Genomic DNA, 17,964 nt, shown 5'->3' on the forward strand with positions numbered 1-17,964 from the left:
GAAGCAACAGTGATGCAGATTTAAGTGCAAACATGTACCAATAAGGTTACATCAATGGAATGGCTTCATTTCAAACACATTTAATAAATCCCAATATATTATCTAGTCTATAGACATTTGTCTATAACCTGGAGATTTCAAGATTTCTGAATGGTTTGATTTCTCTTTATACGGAAAAAAGATAAGCCTTGCTCCTGAACCAAATATTTTCAAATATATTGCTCCCTCTAAAATTTCTAGAGGGACTTTTATTTTTTCTTTTGGTTGGAAATATAGTTTGGGCCTTTTTTTAAATTATCTAAATAGATATTTTTAAACATATCACTCAGGTCACTGGGAAAGAGCATGCTTGATTGAGCATTGGCGAAGGAGGTGTTGGGGAATAGAATTAGAAAAAAAATCCCAGTGCCTAACATGTTTCCCTCTCAGCACCCTCTGATTATGTGACATTAGAATATCAGCAAATGAGCAGATATTATTTCATGAAGGCCATTTTTATTAAGTAAAATAGTGAGTTTGATGAAGATGGAAAATATAGAGGAAAACTTATGAAGAGAACAGGTGAAGGCAATGGGATAGATCCACATGGGAAGGAGATACCCAACGAAAGAGTATCCGGGTCAGAGAAGAGTTTACAAAAAATGACCTCCTACAGGACAATTTCTGCCACCATATGAGAGCAGTGTGTATAGGACAGGGAGAAATACAGCAGAGACCAATGCTGGAGATAAAATCACAGCTATGGCTGGAGACCAGAGCACTCAATGTTGTGGCCAGCGAGCTCTCAGTTTTCTTTGAAAGTGTGAGATGTTGTTTTCTAAGATGTGGCTAAGGCATTCTATTCGTTACTACACATGTAAGTGACACCTAATTCAATGTCTCTAAATTACACATAGTCTCCCTCCTCTTCTGTTTAGTACAAATTCTACATTTCTTGTTGGTAGAAGACAACTTTGGTGTACACTTTTCTATGGGGGTAATTTTCCTTACACACCCAAGGTCACCCAAGATATGACATCCATAACACATTCACACCCACCCAAGGACCACGGGTATGAAACAGTTTCCTCCTGCTCAGAAACCATAACTGAGAGGGGAGCGGAAGATAGAATGTTGCATGAGACTCTGGGATTCAAGCTCCTCTTTTTTAAGTTTGGCATTTCAAGAGTTTCCAAGCATTGGATAGTTCTGCATGGTTTCTAAGGACAAGTGCAATCTAGAAGAGAGATGTTTTGGGCAACAGAAGAGAGAGATAGAGAGCAAATGGAAATACTTAAAACACAAGACAGTCATTTATGGAAGGAAGTAGATGTTCTGGTGAAGGTATTGGACTGTAGATGCATGAAACTCTTATCAATAGTATTATAAATTGGGACTGAAGCAATAGTATAGCAAGGAGGGTGTTTGCTTCACAATCTGGGTTCGATCCCATATTGGTCAAGAATAATTCCTGAGTGCAGAGCCAGGAGTAACCACTGAGAGTGCTGGGTGTGACCCAAAAGTGCAATAAGTAAGTAAATAAATAAATAAATAAATAAAATGCATAAGTAATTTGTAGGCTTTACCTTGCTTTAGTCAGCATTTTTTAAAAAGTATTATAAATTACAGTGCCTCAATAAAAATATAATATATATACACTAGTGAACTAAAATAGTGAATTTCAATAAACTTTTCAAGAGACTTGATACCAAGTCTCTTCTACACATTCATACTTTCAGAAAATAGAAGCAAACAAAACTTCTTCCTAACTCATCTGTGACATTGTCCATGTCCTAGTTCTCAAAATAGGTAAAGAAATTACAGAAAAGGAAAACTCCATATCAGGATGACCTAGAAGCAAAAATGCATGACATAATGTTAATACATAGAATTTTTTAGCAAGCCAGATAAGATTTGTTCATGGTAAGCAAGTCTAAGTAAACATTATAAACCCAATGTCATTCACCACAACAATAGACTGACAAAATAATCACATCAAATGAACTAGAGATAAGATAAAATTCAGTATTCTCATTACAAGTCTGTTAGAAATAGACCGGTTCTCAACTTGATAAAGATTATATTCATAATCCTATAGTTATCTCATACTTGATGGTGAGAAACCACTTTTTTTCTCCACAAGTTTAGGTATAAGTATCAATGATCTTAATCACTTATTCTATTTAACATCATTCTGTACTTCCACTTTGTATAATAATACAATAAAATGAAGTAAAGTTATACAAATGAAGTCGTTAGAAATAGATATTTTTGTTCAGAGAGTAGAGGCTCCTCTACATGGAAAAGTACTCAGCAAATAATTTAATGAAAATACATTAGAACTAATAATCCCATATAGTAATGCTGGGAGGAACAAGGCCCATAACAAACACTCAGTTACCAATTACATGTCAAAAATGAACAATAAAAATTTGAAACAAAAATCTAATTTTGATAGAACTCAAAAACTGAAATTCTTAGATATTATTTTATCAAGTTTCCTACAGAATATATGGACAGAAAATTACCAGCACAATAAATGAATCAAACACAGTCTAATTGGATGGAGAGAATTGATATTTTGAACAGGAAGCACCAATCCTGTAATTTTCTCAATTGGTTCGTACGTTCAATGCTTTGCCAATAAACAGTCCAGCAGACTATTTGTAGGTAAAAATAAACTGAAGTTTACATGGAGAATAAAAAGGCTAGAATAACAAACAAATTCACAAAGTAAACAGAACTAACTTCGAGAACCTACGCAAACCAATTTTAATACCTTTCACAAAGCAGCATTCATCAAGATAGTAGCATCTGCAAAAGGAGAGACACAAGAATTCACAGACAAAAGGGAATATCCTACAAAAAAGACCCACAATGAGAGAGGAAATGTATTCGTGACCAAAAGGAAAGGGAATTCACATTTCTAACATTGGAACACACACATACAAACAAAAAGATCAAAACACAAACCTGGTCCAGGAAGTGATTAAAAGTGTAGAACGTACTTAAGTAGAAAATACAGCACTCTCCAACTTTTACAACAAAATAGAGTAGAAAATCTAAAGGTCTTGGATTTGGTAATGAGTTTATTTGATTTACTAATTTCTTTTTTTTTTTTGGTATTTACTAAGGCAATAATTGTTTACAACATCACATACACGTTAGGAGTATACTTTCAAACCTCTCCAGCAGTATGTCATGCCATACCCACCATCATATTAGAATAATGTTTTCCTGCTGTCCAACCAAACTTTCCGCTCATATTCTCTACTTTTGTCCAATATATCTGAACAAAATATCTGTGAATAACATCCTTATAAAAAAATTTATATGCTTAAGTAAATAAACATCCTTATACAATATGCTTAAGTAAATAACATCCTTATACAAAAATTTATATGCTTAAGTAAATAAACATTTAGAATCATTCGTAGCATCATTTTCATTAGAAAATTGGGATCTGTAATAATGAATAAGATCTCATACCTACTGAAAATATTAAAAAGCAAAACTCCAGACATATTAATTGGTAACAGAACATGAAGAGACAGAAGCTCTTATTCATCAGTAATCACAGTAAAAGCTGGTTCAATCACTTTGAAAGAATATTTTACAGGTCTTACAAAACAAAACACAGTATTTCTAGCTAGTCAAGCACTTTCCCCATGAAGAATATAGCCATAAATAAATTTATTTTTAAAATAAAATTTTTAAATCAATGTTTTATATATAGATATTGATTTATAATGACAGACATCTGAGACATATATTGCCATAACAAAGTTATTTTTTAAATTATTGAAAATCTTGCAGAACACATGGTTCTGACATCTTTATTCATAATCTCCAAAATTTGGAGGCGTCCAAAGATCCTTCATTAGGTAAGTGGATAAGTAAAGGTCTATGTATCATATAAAATTACTATTTCATGACAACTTGGAAAATAAAAACTGTCAGTGGTTCCAGGACCTTACAGTCAGAGAAAAAGAGTTGAGCAGATAAGCAAAAAAGATCATTCAGATTCTTTACGAAATTCACACTGATAACATCATTATGAACACAATATTATTTGTCAAAACTCATTGAACTGGTGCCACAAAGAGTAACCATAATGCTGTAAGCAAAAAGAATAAATGCTTTGTTAACTTTTTTTCTAAGAAAACATTTTTTGATCATTCTGCTAGCAAATCATCGGTAACAAGCAATATAAAATAAATTATTGAGGTCCTACTATTGGGGCAGGTTTAAGGGGTAAGATTAGGAAAATTGAAGAAAATGGTAGAGGGAATGTGAAATGGTGGTGGGACTGTTATTAGGAGATTGGATGCCTGGTACAAATCATTGTTAACTTTGTAAAACACAGTGTTTAATAAAAAGTGTAAGGGGAAAATTTGCATAGATAGGCCTTAGATATTCCATGCAAACTCCAAAATATATTAACACAGAATTGGTTTAAAAGCGTTATTAGGGGCTGGAGAGATAGCACAGCGGGTAGGGCGTTTGCCTTGCATGCGGCCAACCCAGGTTCGATTCCCAGCATCCCATTGAACTGATTATCCCTGAGCACTGCCAGGATAATTCCTGAGTGCAGGGCTAGGAGTAACCCCTGTGCATTGCGGGGTGTGACCCAAAAAAGCAAAAAAAAGTGTTATTAATGACAGGTAGGACATGATTATTACCATAATGAGACAAAAGTATAAAATAGAATTTATATAAGTCATGTCATAATCACTAATTGACTCTTATTTATTTATTTTGCTTTTTGAGTCACATCCGGTGATGGAAGGGGTTACTCCTGGCTCTGCACTCAGGAATTACTCCTGGTGGTGCTTGGAGGTCCATATGGGATGCCAGGGATCTAACCTAGGTCAGCCATGTGCAAGGCAAATGCCCTACCTGCTGTGCTATCACTATGGCCCTATTTTTTTATTTTTTGATCATTCTATTTTCCAATTCTTAAAGTTTTGTTGGAATAAGCAATATAAAGTAAATCTGTCATGTGCCAAAGGGGGCAGGTTGGAACTAGGAGGGAAATTGGGATATTGGTGGAGGGAAGGTCATACTGGTAGTGTTGGAACACTAAATGCTTGAAACAACTTTATAATGAACAACTTTGTAAATCAAGGTGGTTTTAATAATTTTTAAAAAGAATATATGTAGTGAATAATGTAGAACAACAATCTAATTATATCACAAACATCTGAAAGAACTGTCCCAAGGGATTTAAGGAACAATTGTAGATGAAGTAACAACCGAAATGAGAGAACTGATAATAAGTTAACTAACTGCAAAGAATTAGTGCAAATGTAAAATTATATGTTTCCATGGCATGGGTTCATATTCTGAAATCTATACACTGGAAAGCAACAGTCAAGTAAATAGATAATGAAATGAAAATACAGGATCTACACTGTTGAGAGTTGAGTGTTTGGATAAACCAGGCGCTGTTACATGTGGTCACATGTAGTCATAGTTGGAGATACAGTACACAAATTATATATATCAGGGGTATAAGCAGGTTAGTAAACAGACTTATACTTTCTTGCTCATCATCAGGGAGGTCCAAGAGAATTACCCTACACTTTCAAACCCCAATGCAATGAGAAGTCCTTTTGGAAAGTCTTCTATTAAAATGTTTTTAATTTAATTATTTTTTAATTCTCAGTGAGATACAAAGTGACAAAGTTTTTCATGATTGGGTTTTAGTCGTATAATGTTCCAACACGTGTCCCTCTACCAGTGCACATTTTCCACCACCAATGTCCCCAGTTTCCCTCCCCACCTGCTCCTATGCAGGCACTTTCTCTCTCTCTCTCTCTCTCTCTCTCTCTCTCTCTCTCTCTCTCTCTCTCTCCTTTTGTGTTTTATATTTTGCAATGCAGATACTAAAAGGTTATCATACACATTCCTTTAGCTAGTTTCAACACTAAATTCTTGTCCAGAGTGATCATTTCTAACTATTATTGTCATACCAGTCCCTTCCCTATCCTAACTGCCCTCCATTCCTGTCCTACACACATACACACACACACACACACACACACACACACAAATGTAGAAAACTTCCAACCATTTCCCAGTTCCCCTTGCCCCTGTTTCCCCTGTCCTTGGATATTATTATTACATACTATTTTTTTATATCTCACAAATGAATGCAGTCATTCTGTGTCTATTCCTCTCCTTCTGACTCATTTCACTAAGTAAAAAATGTTTTTTAATTTTACTCACCATGGTTTACAATTTTACAATATTGCCAATGTTGGGGTTTCATGCATACAACATTCAATATCCCACCCCCCACCATTGTGTTCGTTCCCTTCCATCACTGATTCCATTGGGATTTACTTCACTCATGTTGCAGTTCCAGCTCAAGATACAGCCATCGTTTCTGAAATTTTCCCCCTAAATTCAACTGTGTGCCCCTTGAGCTGAGAGTATGCGGCCTCTGACTCTCTTTCTTAGTCTCAGAAGGCAGGAATGACTGAATAAATATTGCTCATCTGCCGAACAGTCAAACGGTCAAACGGTCAAACAGTAGACTAGTTAAATAGGTATTTCCTACAAGGGGGAAGAAAAAAGAAAACAATGAAGCTAGAGGAAAATGTTGATGGAAGTCTTATGAGGGTGACCTAACACCAGAGACAGAATTAAGGAAAAAGAAATTGGGGGGAGGGGGGTAGAACTGTGGGACAGCAGGTAGGGGCTTTGCCTTGCCTGCAGACCTAATGGTCCCCCAAACACTGCCAGGATTGATCCCTGAGAGCAGAGCCAGGAGTCAGCCCTGGTTTCTGGCGTGGCCCACAAAGGGGGGAAAATCTATTTTAGTGTATTCAGAATCAGAAATGATGATTTGTCAGAGCTTTGTCTCATGAATTTTTTTTCTTTCCTTGTTATCCGTATTGAGGCCTTCAAATCACAAGCAGTACCTGAAAACCTGGATGACCCAGACCCAGAAGAGAATCATCTCAGCATCCTTTTCACTGCATTTACCGACCCACCTTCTTGGAGCATAATGGAGAAATGTTCACCCACTCGCCTTTGTTCCAAAGATATAAAAGGGGAAAGGCTTCAGTCTCTCTCCAGAATCCTGCCTTAGGGGACCCTGCCCAGATTCTGGGTGCTTCCCTGCCATACCTTGTTCCTTTCTCCTCCTTTGTCGTTTCTAAATAAAATATTTTACTGAATTTGGGGGCGGGGAAGTGAGGGATCTCATGCTATTCCACATCACCCAGCCCCCTTAATGATGCTGCGGCTTACCCAGCGAGAGTCACAGATACCAGTTTCTTCCTTGGCTGACAGATACAGATGGACACTCTCCCTCTAGGAAGAACAGGCAGATGAACCCACACATGAGGACGGGTGGAATGGCTATTGCCTTTTCTTGTCACCTGTGTGTAGGAGGAGCCTTTAGAGTTTCTGTGGAGTTGGGGGGAGCATTCCCTGGATGCTCATTAGTGACATATTTTTGGGGTTCTCTAAGCCCCCAAGAGATTTAGTTCTTCAGAAGGAAGAGAGAAAAACAATACACGCTCTGTCAGTGCTGACCCTTGGGGAATTTATTTATGGCTCTTATCCCATTGGATGTCTTCCTTCCCAAAGGAGGTCCCCTCTCTTGACATCTGGCTCTCCCCGATAGGCGGGGACTCCACTCTTAATGCATCCTTCCATTTTATCTTTTCTCCTCCCAAGAGCTAACTAGAATCATTGAACGTTATTTACTGACATTCTAGCTTTTTTTTGGTTTTCTGGTAGGTCTGGTTGTTTTCTTTTTCCTTTTGGGGTTACACTCCACTGGTGATACTCAGGGGTTACTCCTGACTCTGCACTCAGGAATTCCACCTGGCAGTGCTCACGGGACTATATGGGATGCCGAGGCTCGAACCTGGGTCTGCCTCTCACAAGGCAAATACCCTCCCCTCTGTATTACCACTCCAGCCCTCACTGGCTTTTGTTTATTTGGGGGTTACATCCAGTGGTTCTCAGGGCTTGCTCCTAGCTCTGTGCTCAGGAATCAATCCTGGCAGGACTTGGAGGAGACCCTAAGTGATAAGGAGGGGGTCAAACCCCAGTCAGCTTCATGCAAGGAAAGCACAGTACCCAGTTCCCATTTCTCTGGCCCCTTCATTGGGTACATTTATTTCACTGCCATTTCTTATCCTTTATTCACTGGAAGAATTTCAGTGCAGACTTGTGTTGTGAAACAGGTGGAAACTTGTTGAGACTGGGACGTGATTTTGAAGAACTTTCTCTGCACAGTTTTGAGTTGACTTCTCTCTCTCTCTCTCTAATTCAAACTTGGATCAAAATCTTTCCTCCCCCCCACACTTCTATTTTAATTGAATCACTATGAGATACACAGTGACAAAGCTGTTCATGATTGGGTTTCAGTCATATAGTGTCCAAACACCCATCCCTCCAACAGTGCACACTTCCCTCCACCAATGACCCCAGTTTCCTTCTGTCCACTCCACCTGCTCCCACATCTGCCTCTATGCTCTATGACAGGTACTCTCTCTCTCTCTTGTCTCTGTCTCTGTCTCTGTCTCTCTTTCTCTCTCTCTTTCTCTCTCTCTCTCTCCCTCCCTCCCTCCCTCCCTCCCTCCTTTGGGGCCTTATGGCATACAATACAGGTTCTGAAAGGTTATCATGTCTATCCCTTTACCTACATGAGCTGACTTTTGTGTGTGGACTGGTTTAATTCTTTTGCATGTGGTTGAACAGCTTTCCCAGCTCCAAATAAAGAAAATATGTTTTCTCCTAGACTCTGTTGCCACAGATTAACTGTGAGTCTTTTTTTTCTGGGCTCTTTACCCTGTTTTGTTGATTTCTGTTTTTGTGCTTCTATGGCAATGTTGCACTGTGTTAAGTACTGTTGCTTTATAATATAGTTGTCTTTCAGAGAGGATGTGATTCCTCTAGCTCTGAGACTTACACATGATATTATATAGATAGAAAATGCTTAAGATGCTACCCAAACTGTTAAGACGTGGTACTTTCAGTCATTTTAGTTTTTTTCATTTTTATAAAAAATATATGTATATGATTTATTTTAGGGCCACATTCATCAATGTTCAGGACTGCAGTCTTGGGGACCATCTGAGGTGCCAGAGATTGAACCCAGTCAAGGCCGGAGCCCTCCCTGCTAGACTGTCTCCTTGGCCTTCTAGTTTTGTTCATTTTCGTGGCAGTGCCATCATATCATATTTCTGTTTTAAAATGCACTTTCTTCAGGGCTGGAGCGATAGCACAGTGGATAGGGTGTTTGCCTTGCACACGGCTGACCCGAGTTTGATTCCCAGCATCCCCTATGGTTCCCCCGAGCACCACTAGGAGTAATTCCTGAGTGCAGAGCCAGGAATAACCCCTGAGCATCGCCGGGTGTGACCCAAGAAGCCAAAAATAAATAAGTAAATAAATAAACAAAATAAAATAAAATGCACTTTCCTGATAGCGAATAACGGTAAACATCTTTTCATATGCTTTCTTTTTTTATGTCTTCTTTTATGAGGGGCGGAGGGAGTGGTGAGGGGAGGCCACACCTAGCAATTCTCAGGGGTTGCTCCTGGCTCTGTACTCAGGAATAACTACTGGCAGTGCTTAGCGGAACCTTATGGGATGCCACGGATCAAACCTGGGTTGACTGCGTGCAAAACAAGCACCTCTGCCTGCTGTCCTATTGCTTTGGTCCTTGTATGTCTTCTTCTGCAAAGTACTTTTGAGTCTTGTGAGGGGGTTGGTGGCCACACTGGTAATGCTCAATGGCAACTCTTGGCTGTGTCTGTGCTCAGGGAGTCACGTCTGGTGGTGCTCTGACAGGGGACATGGTGGGACTGACTGCATGCAAGACAAGTGCCTTAACCTATGCCCTATATCTCTAGTTCCAATTTATTCCTTAAGCAATTGGTTGAGTTTTTTCCTGAAAATATCCACTGGGAGGGCTGGAGAGAGAGAGAGAGAGAGTAGATCAGGTAGGGTGCTTGCCTTGCATGCATCCGACCACGGTTCAAATCCCAGCATCCCATATCGAATCTGCCCAGAGTGACCAGTAAGCCCTGTGTATTACCAGGTGTGACCCCAAAACCAAATCTTGGTGTGATAGCACAGCGGTAGGGCGTTCGCCTTACAAGCGGCCAACATGGCCGACCCGAGTTCGATTCCTCCGCCCCTCTCGGAGAGCCCGGCAAGCTACCGAGAGTATTGGATATGCCAGACACAGTAACAGTAACACAGTAACAACAAAGTCTCCAATGGAGACGTTACTGGGCCCGCTCGAGCAAATCGACGATCAACGGGAGGGCCTTTACCTTTACCTTATAAATATCTGCTGGGAAGATTTATATGTTGGTTTATTTTTTTTAATTTTTATTTATTTTTGGCTTTGGGACCACACCCAGCTGTGTTCAGGGCTTACTCCTGGCTCAGGAATTATTCCTGGCAGGGCTCAAAAGACCAGATGGGGTGCCAGGGATCAAACCTGGGTGGACTACATCCAAGGTAGATATCCACTATTCTATCACTCTGGTCCCTGTTCATTTATTTTTCACTAGATATTAGAATTAGAATAATACTAGAATTTTATATATGATTATTAGAATTAGAATAATATTATAATTTTATATGTGATCATTAGTATTAAAGTTGGAGTAATATTATAATTTTATATATGATCATCAAAGTTAAAACGAATGATATTAGAATTTTATATATGATCATTAGAATTAGAATAATATTAGAATTATATACATGATCATTCTGGCTCTTTTTTCCTTTGTAAGTTCTGACAATGTTTGGGTATCAGTTTGTTCTATTTCATGGATTGATCGACGGAAGTCAAGTATATCATTCTTCTGCAATAAAAGGGGGCTGATGGTAGCCTCACCATTTTTGCCAAACCTTCAAGATATAGGCCATTATTTTATTCAAATTATTGCTTCTGCTTCATTCACTTACGTTAAGGCATCACTGAATCAAAGTGGGCCCGTTCCTCGTTCAACGTGTCACCATTTTAGAAGGTTTAAAAAGTTATATTTCGAGATCGAGGCCCTCAGCTACCCTTCTTCTAAGAACTATGGATGCACACACACACACACACACACACACACACACAAACACACACACATCCCAAAATCTGTGTGGGAAGGTGATAAAAATAAAATGTAAAATGTAAACTACTTTCCTAAATAATTTTGAAGCAAAACTGTTCACAGTCAGAAAAGGAGAGCTGGAGCAATATTACAGCAGATGGGTACTTGCCTTGCAAATGGCCCGTACAAAATTTGATCTATATGGTCCCCTAAACACCATCAGGAGTGATCCTTGAATGAAGAGCCAAGAGTGAGCCATGAGCCCTGAGCACTGTTGGGTGTGGCCCAAACACCCGTCCACCCGTCCCCATAAAAACAATAATAATGAGAAAAGTAAGAGGAGGAGGAGGAGAAGGGTTGGAACCTTGGCGAAAAGAAGACGGGTTTGATCTCAGAGGGGAGAGTGTGAGAGAGACAGACAGAAACAGAGAGAAAAAGAGCTACTCCATTCATTGCTTGGCGGAACTTCCCGGGGCAGTGCCCAGAGGCCAGACTCATAAAAGTCTGAGAACAAACATGATAACGTCTCAGTATCTGTATTGCAACTAATAATGACCAAACAGAGAGAGAGAGAGAGAGAGAGAGAAGAGGAAGAAGACTGGGGGTGGCGGTGGGGGGGTTGAAGGAGGGAAACTGGAGACATTGGTGTTGGGAAATATATACCAGTGAAGGGATGGGGGCTGGAACATTATATGACTGAAACCCAATCATGAACAACTTTGTAATTGTGTATCTCATGGTGATTTAATAAAAAAATTAAAAATAAACCTTTCCTGCTTCACAAAAAAAGGAAGGAAGGAAGGAAGGAAGGAAGGAAGGAAGGAAGGAAGGAATATTGTCCCACCCAGAGCTGAGGTCCTGGTGACTTCAACACAGACTGCACCCCATTTGCTTTTGCACAGTTGATTTAATAGGTTCTGAGAAGAAGAAAGACTAGGGGCTTTCTATGCAGGTTAAATGCCAAGTTTAGGGCCCTTAAGGAAAATGGATCCCGATTCCAGCGCTCTCCACTGAGACTTCCCAGGGTCTTTGTTCCTGCCCAATGATTCTTAGAATTCGATGGTTTTGATCTTAGGATCTGAGCTGCCTCCTCAGTCTGGAACGGAGGGCTGGGGTAGGAATTCCATTTTAGAGCACATTTTGGTTTTCTGGCTCATTTTGAAATTCATTGTCAATCCTCTCTGACACATCCAACCTCTCCGCATATTTCATTTCTCAACGGGAATCAGTTCACCCAAGTTGTGGGGAGGCACTGTTCCCCACAGTCTCCCAGAGATGGTGATTTATGCCATGCTGAGAGACCTAGGTATGGGTTCTTCCTGTGCCCAAGGGAGGCACTGTCACTGGTGATGAAAAATGGTTTTTTTTACATTTTATTTTCATAAGGTTGTTCACATTAATTGATTACATCCAATATCCCAACACCAATCCCACCACCATGAAACCTTCCCACCACCATCATTTCAAATTTTCCCAACACCATTCAAGCCTGCCAGCCAGGGGCAGATGCTAGGTAATTTGTTTAATATTTCCTATTATGAATATCATGAGAGGTCATGTGGCCGCGAGCTTCTGGATTCTAAAATTGTAAATGGTAAATGGTTGGGGTCCAGAGTCATCTCTGTAGGGAGCTAATCCATTTTGAGATTTATTTGGGAGTCTCTGGATCAAGGTCATTGATGCGTGTTTTCTTTTAACCTTCAAGAGTCCCCATTAATTACCCCATATCAGTCCTCAAATCTCAATCCTTATTTAAACTTCTTTCTTCACCCTTGACTCAATACCCACAGTGACCCAGACAGAACTTTTTGTGTTGGAATGTTGACCAATGGACTCTCCACCCCTCCCATGCACTTTCACTAAATTATGTCCCAGTAGAGAAAGAGATAACATTCCACAGCTTCAAAGAGGTGGTTCCACTCTCCATCACCCACTCACCGGCTTTGCTCCCTCTCTGTTCTGCTTTCATTGGCTTGGTTCTCATAAATACTGATCATATCCTGCAGAGCTTAGCTTAAATTCACACCTTCAGTGCTTGGTGCCTTTATATAACCATGTTCCTGGCTGTGAGTGTCAACCCACAGTCAGTCTAAAATTTCCCCCTCTCTATCTAAAAAACTCCATCTTTCGGGGGCTGGAGCAATAGCACAGCAGGTAGGGCATTTGCCTTGCATGCAGTTGTCCCAGATTCAATTCCCAGCATTCCATATGGTCCCCTGAGCATTGCCAGGAGTAATTCTTGAGTACATGAGCCAGGAGTAACCCCTGTGCATCGCCGGGTGTGACCCAAAAAGCAAAAAGCAAAAAAAAAAAATCCATCTTTTTGCCAGAGCAATAGTACGATGAGGAGGGTATTTGCACACAGTCGACCCGATCCATCCCTGGCATCCCATAGCAGCCCCAGAGCAGTGCCAGGAGTAATTCCTGAGTAATTCCAGAAGGAACCTCTGAGCATCGCTGGGTATGGCCCCCCAAAACAAAAACAAACAATAACAGAAAAACTCCACCTCCTCCTGCCAACAGCCTGTATGAACATTTTTCAACATTCTGTGGCCATTATTTGTTTTCATTTCTCTTAAAAATTATGATTTACAAAATTATTGATAGTTGATTCAGTATCTGTATTGCAAACCATAATTCCCAAAATGAGTGAGGGAGGAATGGACGGAGAGAGAGAGAGAGAGAGAGAGAGAGAGAGAGAGAGAGAGAGAGAGAGAGAAGAAAAGTGCCTGCCATCGAGGCAGGTGGGGGCAGAACAAGAGGGAAACTGAGAACATTGGTGGTGGGAAATGTATAATGGTGAAGGGGAACATTATATTACTGAAACCCAATGATAAACAACCTTGTAACTTTGTATCTCATTGCAATTCAATAAAAAATATTATTTCAAAAAGTTAATGATAGTTGCGTTTTAGGCACCAATTCCACTAGCAGTGTTACCTTAACCCCCACCTGTCTTACCAGACTGCCTCCTGCCACCCTATACTTGCTGAGTTTGGGGATTGTGGTTTAGATCTCAAGCTTTCAGTGTTGTGGAATCTGCCTTGGATGCATGGCTGTACCATTTTCCCACATCACCAGTATCAACAAGGCCCCTGACCCTTACTCCCCCATCGCTTCCCTTTCTCATCTTTCTTCCCCACCTTGATTTCTGTTCTTCTGTTCTATAGCCTCTGGGGTTAAGGTTGATCTAGGCACCAACCCTCTTTATCACGTGGCATGTACTCATTCAGGTATTCTAGCTGCCTCAGATAAGTGAGATCACCCTGTATATTCTTCCGGTTTACTTCATCTATGTACCTTCTTTTTTACATCATATCATGATACATCCCGAGCATCCTCCACCCACATCCTCCAAACTCCAGTAGGCAGGGGTCACACCCACCAACTGGCCCCCTGGCACCGTGTAATCCCATCAACGGCCAAGACTCAGAGACTATAAAACCCAGCTCTCAGAAAAGAACAGCCAGGGTGTTGGCCCCGCGCCTGGCTGTCCTCGCCAGGGCCCCTTGGAGGGGAGCAGATTGAGTTTCCCTCCCCGCCCCAACCAGGGCTCCAGCAGTCGAAGACATTCAGAACCAGCCACCACCATGCTGAGACCACTCTCCACACGCATGAAGGTACTGGCAGAGGAACAAAGACATACGGGTCCGGGGCTGAGGTCCAAGCCTGCTCGGATTGGGGCTGAGCATCCTCCACCCAGATCCTCCAAATTCCAGTAGGCAGGGGTCATACCCACAACTGGCCCCCCGGAACCGTGTAATCCCATCAACGGCCAAGACTCAGAGACTTTAAAACCCAGCTCCCGGAAGCATGCGGCCGCATTTGTGGCTGCGCGACATCTGGACAAACTGGCAGGCTACGAAATGTAACCTGCCCTCACAGCAGAGTCTGGCAAACTCCCAGTGGAGAACCCAATATGCCAAATACCAGTAACAATGATAGGTCTCATTATCCTAACCCTGAAAGAGCCTTGAATATGGCACTTTAAAAAAATCTCAGGGCTAGGACAAAGGGGTCTGCTCGAGGCAATCGACGAACAACAGGATGGTCGTGATCATCGTGATCATGACACAAAAGACACTTCCTCATGCCCTGATTTTATAGAGGCATAACCATTTAGTAATTTTGTAGGGTGGGGGGAGAGGAAACTCAATGTCTTCTTTTTTTCTTTTTTTGGTCACACCCGGCGATGTTCAGGGGTTACTTCTGGCTCTGCACTCAGGAATCACTTCCAGTGGTGCTCAGGAACCATATGGGATGCTGGGAATCGAACCCGGGTTGACCACATGCAAGGCAAACCCCCTACTCATTGTGCTATCGTTCCAGCCCTCAATGTCTTTTGTGTAGGTAGAGAATGACTTGAAATATATAGCGAATCTATAGATGTTCATCATACTCCTTCCCACTTTCTGATTTTTCTTATTTGGGAACAGTGTTGATCCGTGCATTTTTTATTAAGTATAAAGTGTGGTTTCAGAGAAATTGCCAAAGACAAGAGGTGCAGACAGGAATGAAAAAAGGAGGGAGACAAGAAAGAAGGGGTGAAGGATACAGAGGAGAAATTTCCACTTTATGAAGTGGAACTCATTAGGGGAAGTGGGAATATTTGGCAAGAAATTAGAAAATAGAATAAAGTATCACAAAGTGATACTCTTTTTTAAGAGTAGCCACTTTATTTTATCTATTTATTTATTTATTTATTTTTGCTTTCTGGGTCACACCCAGTGATGCTCAGGGGCTATTCCTGGCTCATGCACTCAGGAATTACTCCTAGCGATGCTGGGGGACCATATGGGATGCTGGGAATCGAACCCGGGTCAGCCGCGTGCAAGGCAAACACCCTACCCTACCCGCTGTGCTCTCACTCCTGCCCTAGGTTATCTTTTCTGATTCATCTTTGTGTGTGAGTGGTGTGTGTGTGTACAAGTATATGTGGGAACTGATTTCAAGTCCCCCCCTAATAAAAGCCCCAAGATTGGGGTATTTCCCTGGGTAAAACAAATTTAGGGTAGTTTAACTTTACACAATCAGGGCAGCAAACGATCAATCACCCAGACAAGAATAGAATTTTAAACGATCTTGACTTGTCACTATATTTCCAACAGCCTAGGGAAGTATCTGTCTCTGTTCTCAATGTTCCTGTTAATTATTTTTAGCTTTATATTTATGCTTTTGGGGCCGTCTCCAGCAGTGCTCAGAGCTTACTCCTGGTTCTGAACTCAGGGATCACTTCTGATGGGCTCAGAGAACCCCGTGGCATGTCAGGAATTGAATGGGGCAAGCACTTTACCTGCTGGATGTACCTGCTAATTTTGTTTTGGGACCACATCTGGCAATGCTCAAGTGTAATTACTCTTGGCTCTGCACTCAGAAATTACTCCTGGCAGTGCTCAGGGGATGATATGGGATGCAGAGATTAACCACAGGTCAGCCGTGACTAGACAAATCCCCTAAACATTGTACTATATCTTTGGCCCCACACCTGTTAATTTGTGAGGTACCTGCTGATTAACAACCCTTAATGTACTAGTAGTGGCTCATGTGTCCGGCCAGAGTCAGGGAACGAGAGGGATGGGAAGAAGAAATTGCATCCAATAAATAACCAGTTCATCCCTTATTCAGGGCTGTCAAGGATAGTGTGTAGGATAGACAGGACACAGCATCCATCTGTATCATGCTTTGCAGCTGACCTTGCTGGATAGAGGTCAAGGGTGCCAATACAATTACTTTCACTATGGTAGATCGCCACATGAGGAGTGTATGTGGGTCAGTTCAGTACGTGACATATTGCTGGCTAGTATCTCTGCTGGATCACAGTGCAAAAGATATGTCTTATTCTGAAACATAGTAAAATAGCTAGTTTTTTTTTTTTTGCAACATGAAGTGTGTTTTTTTTCTATTTGGGCCACACCCAGTGGTGCACAGGGGCTACTCTGGCTCAAGCACTCGGGAATTACACCTGGCAGAGCTCGGGGGACCCTATGGGATGCTGGGAATCGAACCTGGGTCAGCGGTATGCAAGGCAAACGCCCTACCTGCTTTGCTATTGCTCCGGCCCAGACAGGAAGTGTTTTAAAAGATTCCCAACTGCCCGTGAGCAAAGTTCTCTAAACAAAGAGCACAGCACAGCAACAGTGCCAGGCTGCAGAGACCAGCTACCCAGGTGGTTGCTGACATTGGCTGGATGCTCCAAGGGCCCCACACACTGACTCTTAGGGTTCAACTCATGGAACTCATGGAACTGAAGAACATTCTACCATCCTCAATAACATGATGGTCCTTGAGAGTTTGATGCTAAGTCCCACTCAGACCAATGCTATCACTTTCCTTTTTATCAGTGTTCTAGAAACAGAGAGGCAAATGGCCTGGGGCTAAGCCTGGGGGAGTTGGACTTCCATTGCTTAAGCAACCAACTTACACCTCAGACCTCACTGAGTAACAGATACCTAATATGCAGTCTTGTAATCAGTGTGCAAAAATGCTTTATTAGGGGCTGGAGTGATAGCACAGCAGGTAGGGTGTTTGCCTTGCACGTGGCCAACCTGGGATCGATTCCCAGAATCCCATACGGTCCCCTGAGCACCGCCATAGCCAGGTTGATGCCTGTGTATCACCGGGTGTGACCCAAAAAGAAAAAAAAATGCTTTATTAGGAACGTCACAAGAATACATTATTATAAACATCTAAGAGGTAGATTGTTCTTAATTATCTTGCCATAGAGAGAAACACATAGCATGAAGACTGACATTCCAGTGGGATCTTACTGTGATATAAGTGTATCAGATCCATAAATATACACAAGGTTATATATGTCAGTTTTAGACCGGTTAAAAATAAGTCTAATCACAAAAGTTGAAGCGGGGGCAATAAGGAATAACAGGTATAAAATAAAACA

Source organism: Sorex fumeus, unplaced genomic scaffold (assembly GCF_029834395.1).
Source record: "Sorex fumeus unplaced genomic scaffold, SorFum_2.1 ptg000019l, whole genome shotgun sequence".
NCBI lineage: Eukaryota > Metazoa > Chordata > Mammalia > Eulipotyphla > Soricidae > Sorex > Sorex fumeus.